The sequence below is a fragment of the Schistocerca nitens genome, chromosome 1 (genome assembly GCF_023898315.1).
Source record: "Schistocerca nitens isolate TAMUIC-IGC-003100 chromosome 1, iqSchNite1.1, whole genome shotgun sequence".
NCBI lineage: Eukaryota > Metazoa > Arthropoda > Insecta > Orthoptera > Acrididae > Schistocerca > Schistocerca nitens.
The window spans coordinates 286760067-286773871 of NC_064614.1; the positions used below are offsets into that span (position 1 = coordinate 286760067).

General features: G+C 45.4%; 1 protein-coding gene across 1 annotated transcript in view; it reads right to left on the minus strand.

Moving 5' to 3' along the window:
• Positions 1-13805, minus strand: part of LOC126243321 (serine protease inhibitor dipetalogastin-like) — a 320107-nt gene that overhangs the window by 206016 nt on the left and 100286 nt on the right. The window lies entirely within an intron of this gene.

Sequence of the window (13805 nt, forward strand, 5' to 3'; positions counted from 1 at the left end):
TGTTGAACACAATCGTCACACACGGCTGGGGCAACGTGATAAATCAGCAGTAGCGGAGAATTGCTGGACACGGGACATCGCATGTCTTTGATAAGGTTGAGGTTTTATCCTCAGCATCATCTTTCAGAGACTTTGTTCTTAAAGAGCCCATACATATCGGTACAGGGATGCAGGTTTTCAATTAAGCACCACCTGGAATCCTGCACTAGCTGCCATTAAATTAAAACAGAAGAAACAAGAGCTTCCGATTCGTGACTCAACGCAGCGCACTGCTGAGATTTAATTCAGTTTTTAACAAAAGGAGTGTCCGGAAGCACAGTCTTTGCCCACAGCACGCATGCGGAAGTCATTTCTGAGGCTTCCGGCAGGGGCTCATGAGCGCCGTTTTCCTACAGCTGCGAGCGTCTTTCCATGCACGCGAATTGTCTGCCTCTGGCCTGATACATGTCGACGCCGCCACTCGATTATCATCGATCACGTCTTGTCAGGTAGTGATAACAGCCTCTACCACCACCTGAAGATGTCAGACAGCTATAGCGACGAAATATTGTGGGACTTGTCTGATATGATCCGGCGACAAAGTCGAGGAGTGCATTTGCAACAGAATCGTCGAGAAAGCCTGAAAAGTCACGAATGAAACAAAATACTGCCTTATACTGAAGTCAGAGATTATAAAGTCCCAAATAAAAAATATTTCACGTTATGTAGGAAGAAAAAAGAATGTTAAGTCGCGGGAATACCGATTTAAAATGGGCTTCGAGAAATATAACTTTAATTCTGTCTGAGTCGTTCACGTGTGTCGAGTGCAGGTTGGTTTGAAAAACATTGAAGTCTGTCACAAACAAAGAGGAACTAGTACGCTACTTCTTTGCGGAGAATCCAGAAGGAATGAGAACAGTTGACTTGTACGTAAAAAAGGCATCTCAGCAGATGATTTCCAACAAGAAAAACAGTATGCAATGTTTTCAATCGAAGCGCCGCCTGGAATCCTGCACTGGCTGCCGTTGAATTGAACCAGAAGAAAGAAGAACTTCCGATTCGTGACTAGATGCACACTATGTGCAAAATAATGTTATTGGATGGACACTGAAATACCATGCAGAGGGTAAGGAGCAATACTACAAAGAGCGAAGCGGACGAAATAGATGTTCTGCCAGCTGTTGCTCGCAATGCGCTTGCTAGTTGCAGAGAGTTTGCGAGTGTCTCTGTAATAAGTCAGCCAAGCGTTTTTGCGCCCAAACAGCTTACTGCTGTGTCGTGTCTCACTTCACTTCCAGGCAGAAAACCCCTGGACCTGCGTGCTTCGGTTCTGATACGACTTCAGGACAATATTTGTTTTCAAAGAATTATTTTTACGGATGAAGCTACCTTTACAGTTCAAGGGAAAGCGGATTATAAGAAACAGGCGTTACTGAGCCATCGCGAATCTGCACTGGCTTGTGACAGACTCAACATTAGAGGCGGTGGAGTCTAAATATCTGATGCTGGGTTGTTAAAGACTTCGTGATTGGTCCTTGCTTCATTGAGGAAACCTCAAGAAAGATTCGCCCAATTTCTTACTGAAGTGCTACCGCCTCTCGTAGAGGAAATGTCACTTGAAATAAGTGGGTACGTGGTACCAGCACGATGGATGCCCAGCTCACTGCTCGCCTTTGGTTGGGAAAGCGCTCACCTAGCTCTTTCCTAGCCCCTGGATAGGACGTGAAGGCGTTGTCAGATGGCCTGTACTTCCGCCTGATTTGATGCCACTGGACTTCTATCTCTAGCGTAATATTCAAAGCTCCGGCAACCAAAGAGAATTTAAAACGTCACGTTATCGTAGCGTATGGCATAATATTGAAGGAGTCTCTTCAGTCTATCCAGAAGTTCTTGCACTAGCGCCTGTATATGTGAATTTCAGTGGACGGTGAGCATTTCGCACACTTACACCGGCTGTAATACACACGCAAGGAATCGACAAATGGTGCCGCTGATGGTAGTTTCTTTTAATAACGTTTCTGATGAAGGTAAAATGGATTTAATAGTTTTTACTCGCATCAACTGCAGATTCAAAAAAATGGTTCAAATGGCTCTGAGCACTATGGGACTTAACTTCTAAGGTCATCAGTCCCCTAGAACTTAGAACTACTTAAACCTAACTAACCTAAGGACATCACACACATCCATGCCCGAGGCAGGATTCGAACCTGCGACCGTAGCGGTCGCGCGGTTCCAGACTGTAGCGCCTTTAACCGCTTGGCCACCACGGCCGGCAACTGCAGATTTAAGTATATAATAGCATGTGAGATCAACCCATAAAAGCGTAATAAATTCCACAACTGACATGGGAAGCAAGTACAGAAGATAAATTAGAACGTTTTGTGTTCTTATTCAGAAATCCAGTAAGAAATTACAATCTCAAAATTACAGTTGCCATTCAACAGACGGCGTGCAGTGTAATTCCACAGATATATGAAACTCAGAACAAACCAGAAATTCCTGTAAAAATGCCGGCCGGGGTGGCCGTGCGGTTCTAGGCGCTACAGTCCGGAGCCGAGCGACCACTACGGTCGCAGGTTCGAATCCTGCCTCGGGCATGGATGTGTGTGATGTCCTTAGGTTAGTTAGGTTTAATTAGTTCTAAGTTCTAGGCGACTGACGACCTCAGAAGTTAAGTCGCATAGTGCTCAGAGCCATTTGAACCTGTAATAACGTTAAATAAGTGGGAGGTTGACGTGCTTCATGACCTGCACTCACAGATGAATAAACGAAACACAAATATCGAAACTTGAACAAGGAACAAAGCCTCTCTCTTTAAGCAATTGGTCTTAGCCTTGGGTACAAAAAAATGAATAAAACAGAAAATCCGACAACCGAGTATTGGCGAAGCTTCACTTGCTAGCAACGGTTTCCCCATAAATTCCAATGCATTGCAGCATGTAAATGACCGTCGAAATAGAACATGACACAAATTATCTTGTAAGGACTAGCAGCGCCCTCCCGATGCGCGTAGTGTCGGCAACTCTTGAAGCATGACAGACCGCAATAGCATGCAGAGGTAGAGAGTGCGGGACACAGTATTCCTTTATCCTTGCAGTCTACATGGGCATCCTTCTTGCGAACTCTCAGGTGTTGACAGCTGATGGGTCAGTCAGCTGTTCTTCCAAAGTAAAGTGTACAGGCATATCTCCACGAGTCAGGCAAAGATTCTAGCATGCTTTAGTAAAATGCAGGAGTCTAGGTTAAGATGCCTTCTGTTATGATGACGGAGCGTGGAGTGCACTGAAGAAGGCTGGTCGGTATCCTGGGCACTAATGATATATTGGCGGAACAACAGTTTTTTATGTTATAGTCGTCCGTTCTTCTCCGTGGCGGTGCCCCAGGCCAGCGACTGCGGTCTCGGAGCGGGCTGACGCTGCCCCAGCAACCTTCAGAGGGCGTCGCCCCGGCTGCACCCGATAACGTGACAACGGAGTCGGACTGGTGGCAGATCTCGCTGGCGGCCGGTGTATCTCGTACGGGAGGCGTTGCTGCTAGTGACAGCGACTACGTATCACCAGAATACTCTATTGGACATCTAAAGGGTGTTCCTGAGTAATCTCTTAGCAGCTCCGCGCAGTGTAGAGAGCAAGAACAGCATAACCCTTCCGCCAAGGAAAGCCACGGATGTTGATGACTGCTTACTAGTCGGGGCAGCAACGCTTAACACGCCTCTCGATTACTGCAACATATTCGCAGTGCACCAAACAGCATCATTTCGACTCAGCAAGGGAAAAGTAGAAGTCTCCATGTCTTCGCGAGGTTAACAGCTCACAGCGACCAAGTGTGGCAGACTGGACAGACAGCCGTTTCGAAGGTGGAAGTCTTCTTGACAAATGGAAGTACCGCGTCACATGTTCGGCCTCACTGTTGGTGTAATGCAACATGATTCTCTGAAGGCTCAGAAGCCCCAGCCACGCAATTATGTTGTTCCTGGCTGGCGATGAGCGAATGTGACCTATTTTCCTGAATCAATCAACAGTCTTCACTGCCCCTTTATTTCGCAGAATGGTTTTCATGACTTCAGCTTGTTACCTTTCCACCATATCAGCAGGCGAATAGATGTTCCTGTAAAACTCTCATCAGTATGCTGTCAGAATGACGTTCTGTCTTCTCCTCGGTGAGGCAATGTTGGCGAGTCTGCGTTCGGGCCTCTCGCTCGCATGAGATGAGCAATACCTCTCGGGTCTGCTGTACTGTTCGCAATGCCGACTTTCTGGCTGTTTGTTACTCTGATGGCAACACGGGGCGTTGGGTTGGCATGCCTTTGCATAGTGCTGGCCGGAGAAGACTTTGAGAGGATTTTGCATTTTCCCATAATACGTTTCTGTTATGCAACAATAGAGTTTCTTTGCACTAACTAGCGACGTACAGCTTGCATAAGAATGAATGTTTCGAAAGATATTGTTTAACACACGACCTTCAGAGTGTGATTATTAACAGTTTTAAAGTTAACTTTTCCCCACTATTCTGTTTTTGCAAATATACTTACTTAGCTGCATCAAGCCGAAGAACCCCAGCAGGCTGATATGATAGTTCCGTAAAGACAATACGATATTCCACACAGTTTTCATGTACAAACAAGATTAAATCCTCAGTCATAAATAGTGTAATTTCCCCGACACTACTAATCGACTTTGGAAGAGGTAAACATCGTCGAAGCTACCTTTTTTAGAGTAACCATGCTAGCAGCCGAAATTACTACAGTTTGGTATGAAAAAGAAAAGGCGATAGCGTCCTCTCTATGATTAATACATGGAGCAGACAGATTGATGTGACCACCTGTCATATGTGTGAATAACCGTCTTTTACAGCGTGGACGTGCAGGAAGAGAGTCAGTGAGGTTCTGGAAGGTATCGACGGGGATGTGGAGTCATGTCGACTCCAGTGCCATGGCCAGCTGCACTAGATTTCTCAGTTGAGGATACATGGCTCGAATGGCCCGATCGATATGGTTAACAGATTTTCGATTGAGTTTAAATCCGGGAAGTCTGGTGGCCAAGGCAGTACGGTAAACTCATCCTGGTGCTTTTCTAACGACTCGCGTACATTGCGAGCTGACTGAAGCTTTGCATAGTCCTAGTGGTAAATGTCTTCGTGCCGAGGCAAAAAAAATAAAAAAAATGGTATGCAGGCGTCGACATGGTCCCCAAGATAGACGCCTCACTGCGTTGATCCATTGTGCCTTCCAGGACGACGAGATCACCCAGGGAATGCCATGAAAATATTACCCTATATTATAACTTACCTCCCTCGGCCTGTATTCTGCCGACGACTGCTGCAGGGCCGTATACGCCAAACGCCATTTGTCCGATGGAGCATCAAACGTTATTCGTCTGAAAGTGCCATCTGTCGCCACTCCAGTTGCGGTACTGGCGTGCGAATGCCAGCCTTCGTCCTCAGTGAACAGCAGTCAGCATGGGTGCATGAACCACGCTCCTGCTGTGGAGGCCCTTACACAGCAACACACGCTGAACGGTCGTTGAGTAGACACTGTTGTTAGCCCATTGGTTCATCTGTGGTATCAGTTGCTCAACAGTTGCCCATACTAATCTCCGCAGCCGTCGTTCATCTTTCTCATTTACGGCCCCTGATACACCACAGTTGTCTCTACATCTAAAACTCCATGGATACTCTGCAAATCACGTTCAAGTGCCTGGCAGAGGGTTCATCGAACCACCTTCACAATTGTCTATTATTCCAATCTCGTCTAGCGCGCGGAAAGAATGAACACCTATATCTTTCCGTACGAGCTCTGATTTCCCTTATTTTATCGTGGTGATCGTTCCTCCCTATGTAGGTCGGTGTCAACAAAATATTTTCGCATTCGGAGGAGAAAGTTGGTGACTGGAATTTCGTGAGAAGATTCCGTCGCAACGAAAAACGCCATTATTTTAATGATGTCCAGTCCAAATCCTGTATCATTTCTGTGACACTCTCTTCCACATTTCGCGATAATGCAAAACGTGCTGCCTTTCTTTGAACTTTTTCGATGTACTCCGTCAGTCCTATCTGGTAAGGATCCCACACCGCGCAGCATTATTCTAAAATAGGACGGACAAGCGTAGTGTAGGCAGTCTCCTTAGTAGGTCTGTTACATTTTCTAAGTGTCCTGCCAATAAAACGCAGCCTTTGGTTAGCCTTCCCCACAACGTTTTCTATGTGTTCCTTCCAATTTAAGTTGTTCATAATTGTAATACCTAGATATTTAATTGAATTTACGGATTTTAGATTAGACTGATTTATCGTGTAACCGAAGTTTAACAAGTTCCTTTTGGCACTCATATGTATGACCTCTCACTCTTCGTTATTTAGGGACAACCGTCACTTTTCGCAGCATTCAGATATCTTTTCTAAATCTTTTTGCAGTTTGTTTTGATCTTCTGATGACTTCATTGGTCGATAAACGATAGCGTCATCTGGAAACAACCGAAGACGGCTGCTCAGATTGTCTCGCAGATCGTTTATATATATAAGGAGCAGCAAAGGGCCTATAACACTACCTTGGGGAACGCCAGAAATCACTTCTGTTTTACTGGATGACTTTCCGTCAGTTACTACGAACTGTAACCTCTCTGGCAGGAAATCACAAATCCAGTCACATAACTGAGACGATATTGCATAAGCATGCAATTTCACTATGAGCCGCTTGTGTCGTACAGTGTCAAAAGCCTTCTGGTGTCGGTTTTGGAAAGAGCTATTTCTCCACGCACTGTATACTTCAACCACCGCTGCACGTGGTTAGTTTACAAACTTAGCCGTTGCGGAAATGCTTCCATCCTTGACCCAGAAACCAATTATCACCTCCTTTTGGATGTCAGATAAATCGGTTTGTTTCCGCCTCACAACGACTCCAATGTTTTCCGCGTCCCCACCCCTCACACCCACGCGACACGCTTTAAATACCCTCCACTGCTAGTGCTGCTACCTGCCGTCTGTGAGTGGTTATTGCACGTTGACGTCGAACATGGACGGTGGTCACATAGTGGCTTGACCGTGTATGACTATTATAAAGGAACTATTTGTAGTGTAGTCGTGATTTTTTCACAATTCATTTTAATGCAAACAGGAATACGATATCTTAAGTGATTCACGAAATATCTCAGGTGAATAGCTTAGCTGAATGACGTAGCATATCTTATCTTCACAAGGGTCGCCAAGTGCGTTTCCTTATAGTTCATAATCGCCCGGTATATTGTATATGTGTAATGCTAGGAGGCGAAATTATAAACCAAATCAGCAGAGAATGTGTGGTGTGTAAACTATGGCTAATAGAATGGTAGTGCAGTCACAAAACCACAGCTGAACACCAGTACCCATCAGTGTTTCCGAAAAACTGTAACTATTTAAACATTTTACTTCTAATGAAAGCGTTCCATGAACTACGTGAAGCGGATAATAGATATAAAAATACACTGAAAGAACCTATCACAGGAAACGACTAATGTATCATAACAGAGCAGAAACTATAGTCTCTTAATGTACAACTGAATCATGAGTTTGAGGGATTCTAGTCCGTCTTCTATTAAAAATAGAGCAGTCTCAGGAAAAAAGTCTTATTTTCTGAATGCATGTCATTATGAAAAGTGAAAACATTCATATTTAACCTTCTACTTCCCAACAGCATTAAACAGACACAAAAAAACAACGCACTGTTTCATTGTCGTAGTAGCGTACATGCGCGCATCGCTTGTCGCCTAATGCAACTTGAAAATCTCCGGAGATTTGAGAATGGGGCAGGAAAACATCGCTAATTGCACACTTCTTGGAAAGAGCTCCCCAGCGGCTGAAACAACTGGTGGAGCGTCGGCTAATAGGATTTGGATTAAGCTTCCCCGGCGCCGGACCCTTTAGAAGTGTTTACGTCTAGACCCGGTGGCCCAGACCACTCGACACCAATCACGGATCGACTGGAGCATCGCGCTGTGTTTCGGTTGCCTTTCTCAGGCACTTCAGGACTGTATTAAGATACTGCCCGCTTTGCGAGCTATTCTCTGTATTTGCATCGACTAAAAAGAATATTTTTACGTAATAGGCTCTTTGCATCTTGCTAACGGCGTCGGGTATTAAAATATTCAAGTACATCGCAGCTGCAAGGAATTTTCCAAGTACATTTTTAGTGCATTTATGGTAGCTTGTCGGACTTGGTGCTCTAGTGCCTGGAAAGTGAGAGGTCGCATGTTAGAATCCGGAAATTTTCAATCTCTCTTTAATCTGTCCTTGACCTCTCGAGTCGCCAGAAATGAGACGTTGTTCGGATTTCACGTTAAATTGTAGGTCCCATTTCCTCAGTTGGAAGTCTAATGTAGATCAGAAACAAGCAAGTCGCCGAAGAGTAGTCCAACTGAAAGTGTTACACCCGGCCCTTGGCCCCACACGAAACTGATTATTATGGGAGATGATGCCAACCGTTTACACTAACTTGAATGGAAATCACGACACATATAAAGAATGATCAGCGTGGAATCAAATTCCGGTCATGAATAAAATAGTGTACCTATGCAAATGAATAAGACTGGAGACAATATATATTGCCTCAGAAACACCCTTTCCTGTAAGACAAGAAACGGCAGTGTAACTCCAAACACAGTCAATAGCTGTCATATGAAACGGAAACATGAAAGTAAAGTGCCAACACGAGTCACAGGGTGTAAATCAGTATGTGACTGAATTTGAACGTAGCATAACAGTTGGTCGCCTGGAAATCATTTTTATCATAGTCTGACGCTTTGTCTTGTGCAAAGGTTCTGTAGGATATCTGCATCACTGCTGTGGCAATCGTCACACGTGCCGGTCTTGATCTGTGTCCTCGGTGCCCGCTTCGTCCTCACAGAAGTTGTGGCCCATTCGTTTCTCACCTTCACACGCCTTCATAAACGCTTCTTCACTGATGACATGGGCAGAGTCTGGAGATCTTACAGTTACCGCTGGTGGTGCAGTTCGATAATAAACTAGCTTAGTTTTCCGTTGCGTCCTGTGAACAACATAGACCGTTTTTCGCGTACGACGCAAGCGATCTTTCTGGAGTTGTGCGGTACTTATACTCGGGAGACCAGCTTCGATCGCTGGTGATATGTTGGTCCGTTCCTTGATTTCTGGAAGGTGGCATATCTGTTCATCCGCAGGAGACGAAACAGCAGTTGCCTTGGAAGAAGCAGACATAATGGTTCCACCATTTAGCGTGAGATGCTTTTGACTATGGGAGCTGTCACCGTAGCACCGCCGTAGAAACATTAATGGAGTGTTTCCTTGCACTGCACTGTATGAAATAACCTAAGGTCTTCCCGTTAATCGTTATTTCTCGCTGAAAAAGTTCGGTCGAACAATTCGTGCTCCACTAATTGTACACTACACCCCTATTTCCAAACGACGCAGTCAGTAGACGCACTGCCTTTTCTTTGTATGGTTTGAGTGTGAGTTTGTACACGTATCTTCACTCAGGACTCCGAAGTGACAAATGGCACATCATTTTTCTCGGTCTTACTTCCCAGGCCGGTCCTGACTTCTCGTTTCGCCTAAAACAGATACGCCACCTATCATAGTCCGAGAACGGACCGAACCGCCTGGGAGCCTGTCTTCTGGATATTAGTTCGCCGTATGTGACACACTCAGTGTTTGACAACTTCGTTTGCATGAGCAATATAATGGTCTTTAGTGTATTTTTTTCAGAAACCGAAGTAGACGGTCTTTATAGATTTCTATGTGCTAAGCATAAATATCACAATTAATATTATCTCCTAGCTCAGTGGTGACACCGGTTCCCGTCAGATCACCGAAGTTAAGCGCTGTCGGGCTGGGCTAGCACTTGGATGGGTGACCATCCCGTCCGCAGAGCGCTGTTGGCAAGCGGGGTGCTCTCAGCCCTTGTGAGGCAAACTGAGGAGCTACCTGATTCAGAAGTAGCAGCTCCGGTCTCGGAAACTGACAAACGGCCGGGAGAGCGGTGTGCTGAACACACGCCCCTCCGTATCCGCATACCGTGACGCCTGTGGGCTGAGGATGACACGGCGGCCAGTCAGTACCTTTGGGCCTTCATGGACTGTGCGGGAGGAGAGGAGCTAAGGGTTACAAGTAAAGTTGGACTTTACTTTTCACTTATATTCCTACCATAATCAATAGGATACATGCATTAATTGAACTTGCCAATTTTATTTGCACCGTTTCTTTGCTTTGCCTTTTTGGTTGATGGCTGTAACATTCAAAAGAAATTAGCCAGCATAGCAATAGTCCACCATTCTGTGTATCGTTGTGCCATTAGAGAAATGTCGTGGTGGAACCTCTCGCCGTGCCCATCACTGAAAGGACCACAGTTCTCTGGGAACACATAGAAATGCGAGTAAAGGAAGTGCATCTTCAGAGTCACTCAGCATCCAATGACCTTATAAGCATGAATGAGTTCGTCCACAAGGTCTCTGTAATTTTCGGCTCTGCTGTTTCCCAAGGACAATGTTGTCACATTACGAAAACAACAGGGATTGATGGTCGTTCATCACTATTGTGTAATAGTACTGCTTCCAGGTATGTCTTTGAGACGTATTGAATGTTCAGGTCTTTCAATAAACCGTCAGTATCACCCTTCAGTACTTAAATGACAAGCAAGTTTTTCTTTTTTTTTACGCTCCCAAAACACAGACATACGTACTGTATCAGCAAGAAGATTTCACTACTGCAATCGTAAGGCCACGATTTCAGCTTCACCCCTTGGCAGATCTAAATCCCTAATCATATTGCGGTGTTCATACTGTGTGATTTTGTGTGGTTGTCCATATGACGATGTTGGTGTTAATATAGGGTCAGTGTCACTGTCAGGTGACTGAACTTTGTCGGCACTATGTGTCGGTTCAGCATCATCGCTATCATTGCTTGATGATAGTTCATGTGGCGAAAAAGGAATAGGCAGTCCTCGCCATGAGCCACAGGGCAAGTGACAGACAGGATGTCAGAATATTGAATATTCTTCTTCCTCTCGGAGAACTCCTTTCCTGAAGGGAGGTACAATACGAAAATAGCAATACGATGCGTGATTTGTGGTTTCACGCCATATGGCAGGCACAACAAACTTCATGGAGGAGTTTTTACCATACATCCGTGCATTCAGTGTAGAACAACACGAGGTCGAGCACCTGTGTGGAGCCCATAATTTATCTTGGTTTTGAACTCAACACCCGAAATACAAGGCGTATGCTGGTGCACTGCTTTCGTTAATGGTCGACAAATTGAACCACAAATAACAACTGCACAAATGTAACAAAAGTTATCAGGTTTATTACTGCAGGTACACGACATTTTTGTGAAAACGTACACACGCACAATAACACAACTCTTAAGTTTCAACACTTCAACTCACATACATTCTCTACCAACTGCCGTAACATTCGTTACAGTAACAAGTGAACTAACGCAGCACAAGAGCACGTAACCATGACAAACGACAATTTAAATCACCTCTGGTTTCTGCAATTGACATTTAAAATCTACCATTCGCAAATAATTTTCCAGTTTACACTGAGAATACTCCGTTACGAAACTAGTCTATTCTTTGTAAAAACAAAAAATTAGAAGGTCTATTTAGTTTATTGGGTGTAGTCTTTGGAGTGTGACGAAGTCTGATGCCAATTAGACATACATTCCATGAGCGTATTCAGAGCGAAAAGTAACACGTTTGTCGTTCAAAAGCAGCAGCATGTTTGTCGTAATGGAATACATTTTTGCTATTCTCATGCAACATGGCAAGCAACCTGGACAGGTTACATTACATCACGCTAACGCCACCTCTTGCCTCTCATTTCCGATAAGTTTAGGAATGTACGCCATATCCATCCAAAGCAACTAATTGATGGCTGGATCCCGGTGAGCTACCGAATTGAGGGGGTGTTAATTGCTACAGTGTAGTTGCTGTTCCAAATAGGGACTATGAACGTATGCTTGCAGCACTGTGAACACGGCTGTTGTCTTAGTGAAATGCGGAAATGTCCACACCATGAGATGTAGAACATTTTATCAGCGAGAATTTTGAAGTAGACATTGTGATTCACGTTCAGGACAAGCTCAATGAATGAGCCCAAATCATCGTACGAAAAACTTGCACAAACCATCACAGACCGTCCTTCAGCCTGAACTGCTCCCTCTACACTAGACGCCTGAAGTCAGATACCATCCAGTTTCTGTGTTCCTTGACCCACTGACGACGTCCAGCTACATGTGCCAACGTACCCTACTACGAAGTTCCATTGCAATCTGTTCCCTTTGCAATGCACGCTCGGAAACTGGTTCAGATGGACCTACGTTCAGTGACAATAGTAATTCCTGCTGCGTTTGAAAGCGATTGACTTTGACAAGGCGTCACACTCGTCTCCGACCCTTGTCAGTTCGGATCATCTTACGACCACGCTTCTTACGCCTTCTTACATGGCACCGAGCGGGGTAGCGTAGTGGTTTGCACACTGGTCTCGCAATCGGGAAGACGACGGTTCAAACCTGCGTCTGGGCATCCCGATTTAGGTTTTCCATGATTTCCCTAAATCGCTTCAGGCAAACTCCGGGATGATTCGTTCGAAAGGGCACAGCCGATTACCGTCTCCATCCTTCCTTAATGTGAGTTTATGCTCCAACTCTAATGACTTCGTTGTGGACGGGACGTTAAACGCTACTCTCCTCCCCCTCGTCACATGGCTACGAGTGGCCATAATGCGTTGTAGGCAGGATGGACATTTTGCGTTGTTCCACCAGAAAATCTGGAAACTTCATACACGCTGTGTCCTTTGGTAGGTTGAAACACAATAGCTCCTTTGTATCTTTGTCACGGCTGCAAGCCGACCCAAGTTACTGCGATGATGCACTGATTCCATACAACAGACTGCTACATAAAGCCTCTTCACTGCCGTAACTTACGTCAGCGGTTGGTAGTCATGTGACCATCTGGTAGCAGTCCCAGATCATTCGCAGCGCTCAAAAACTTTTTTTTTAATTGTGATTTCATCCCCCTGCCCCATATGGGCAGGGGAGGCCTGTCAGCGACACAATCCGCCGCTCTTCAGCCGAGTGATATGACAGCTAATACAAGAAGAAAATGTTACATGTAAAGGCGATAAGAAAAGGGGGACGTAAAACAGAGGGAGATAATGGAGGTAAAAATACACTGACATGGAAACGCTCATGGGGGGACAATTAAAAAATTCGACATAAAGTAAAAAAACAGTTGGCGATTCGTAGAGCACAAAAAAGACACTGAAGTCACATGCACAGATTAAAAGTTGGCCACAGTATTAAAAACACTCCAGAATGACACACTTTAAACCCACTTGGAGCACACATGATGAAGAATAAAACTGCCAGTTATGACCTGTCGAGGGAGAGGCCTGAGAGGATGGAAAAGGCGGAGAGAGCAAGGTGCAACAGGGGAGGGGGCACGATTAAAAGAGTAGGGGCGTCAGTAGGTGCACCAAGAGGCAGTAGACAGGTGGGGTGGGAGATGAAGAGGGAAGACAAGGCAGGAGAGAGTGCAGAGACACTGAAGGGGAACACAGGAGAGGGAGGGGTCATAGGAGGGGAAAGCCACTCGGGAGGGGGAGGAGAGGGAGCCCCGAGGAGGAGGAAGGAGGAAGGTGGGGTTAGCGTTGGAAGAAAGGGTAGATGTCAGGGCGAAGCTCAGCATCTGTGAGGAGTAGATGCTGGAAGTTGCGTTGGGAAAGGAGGTGGAGGGTGTGGAGATGGAGAGAGGGTGGGACACAATAATACAGGTGTGGCAACGGGCTGGTGGTGGAGAGGAAGGGAGACACCAGGGGCAG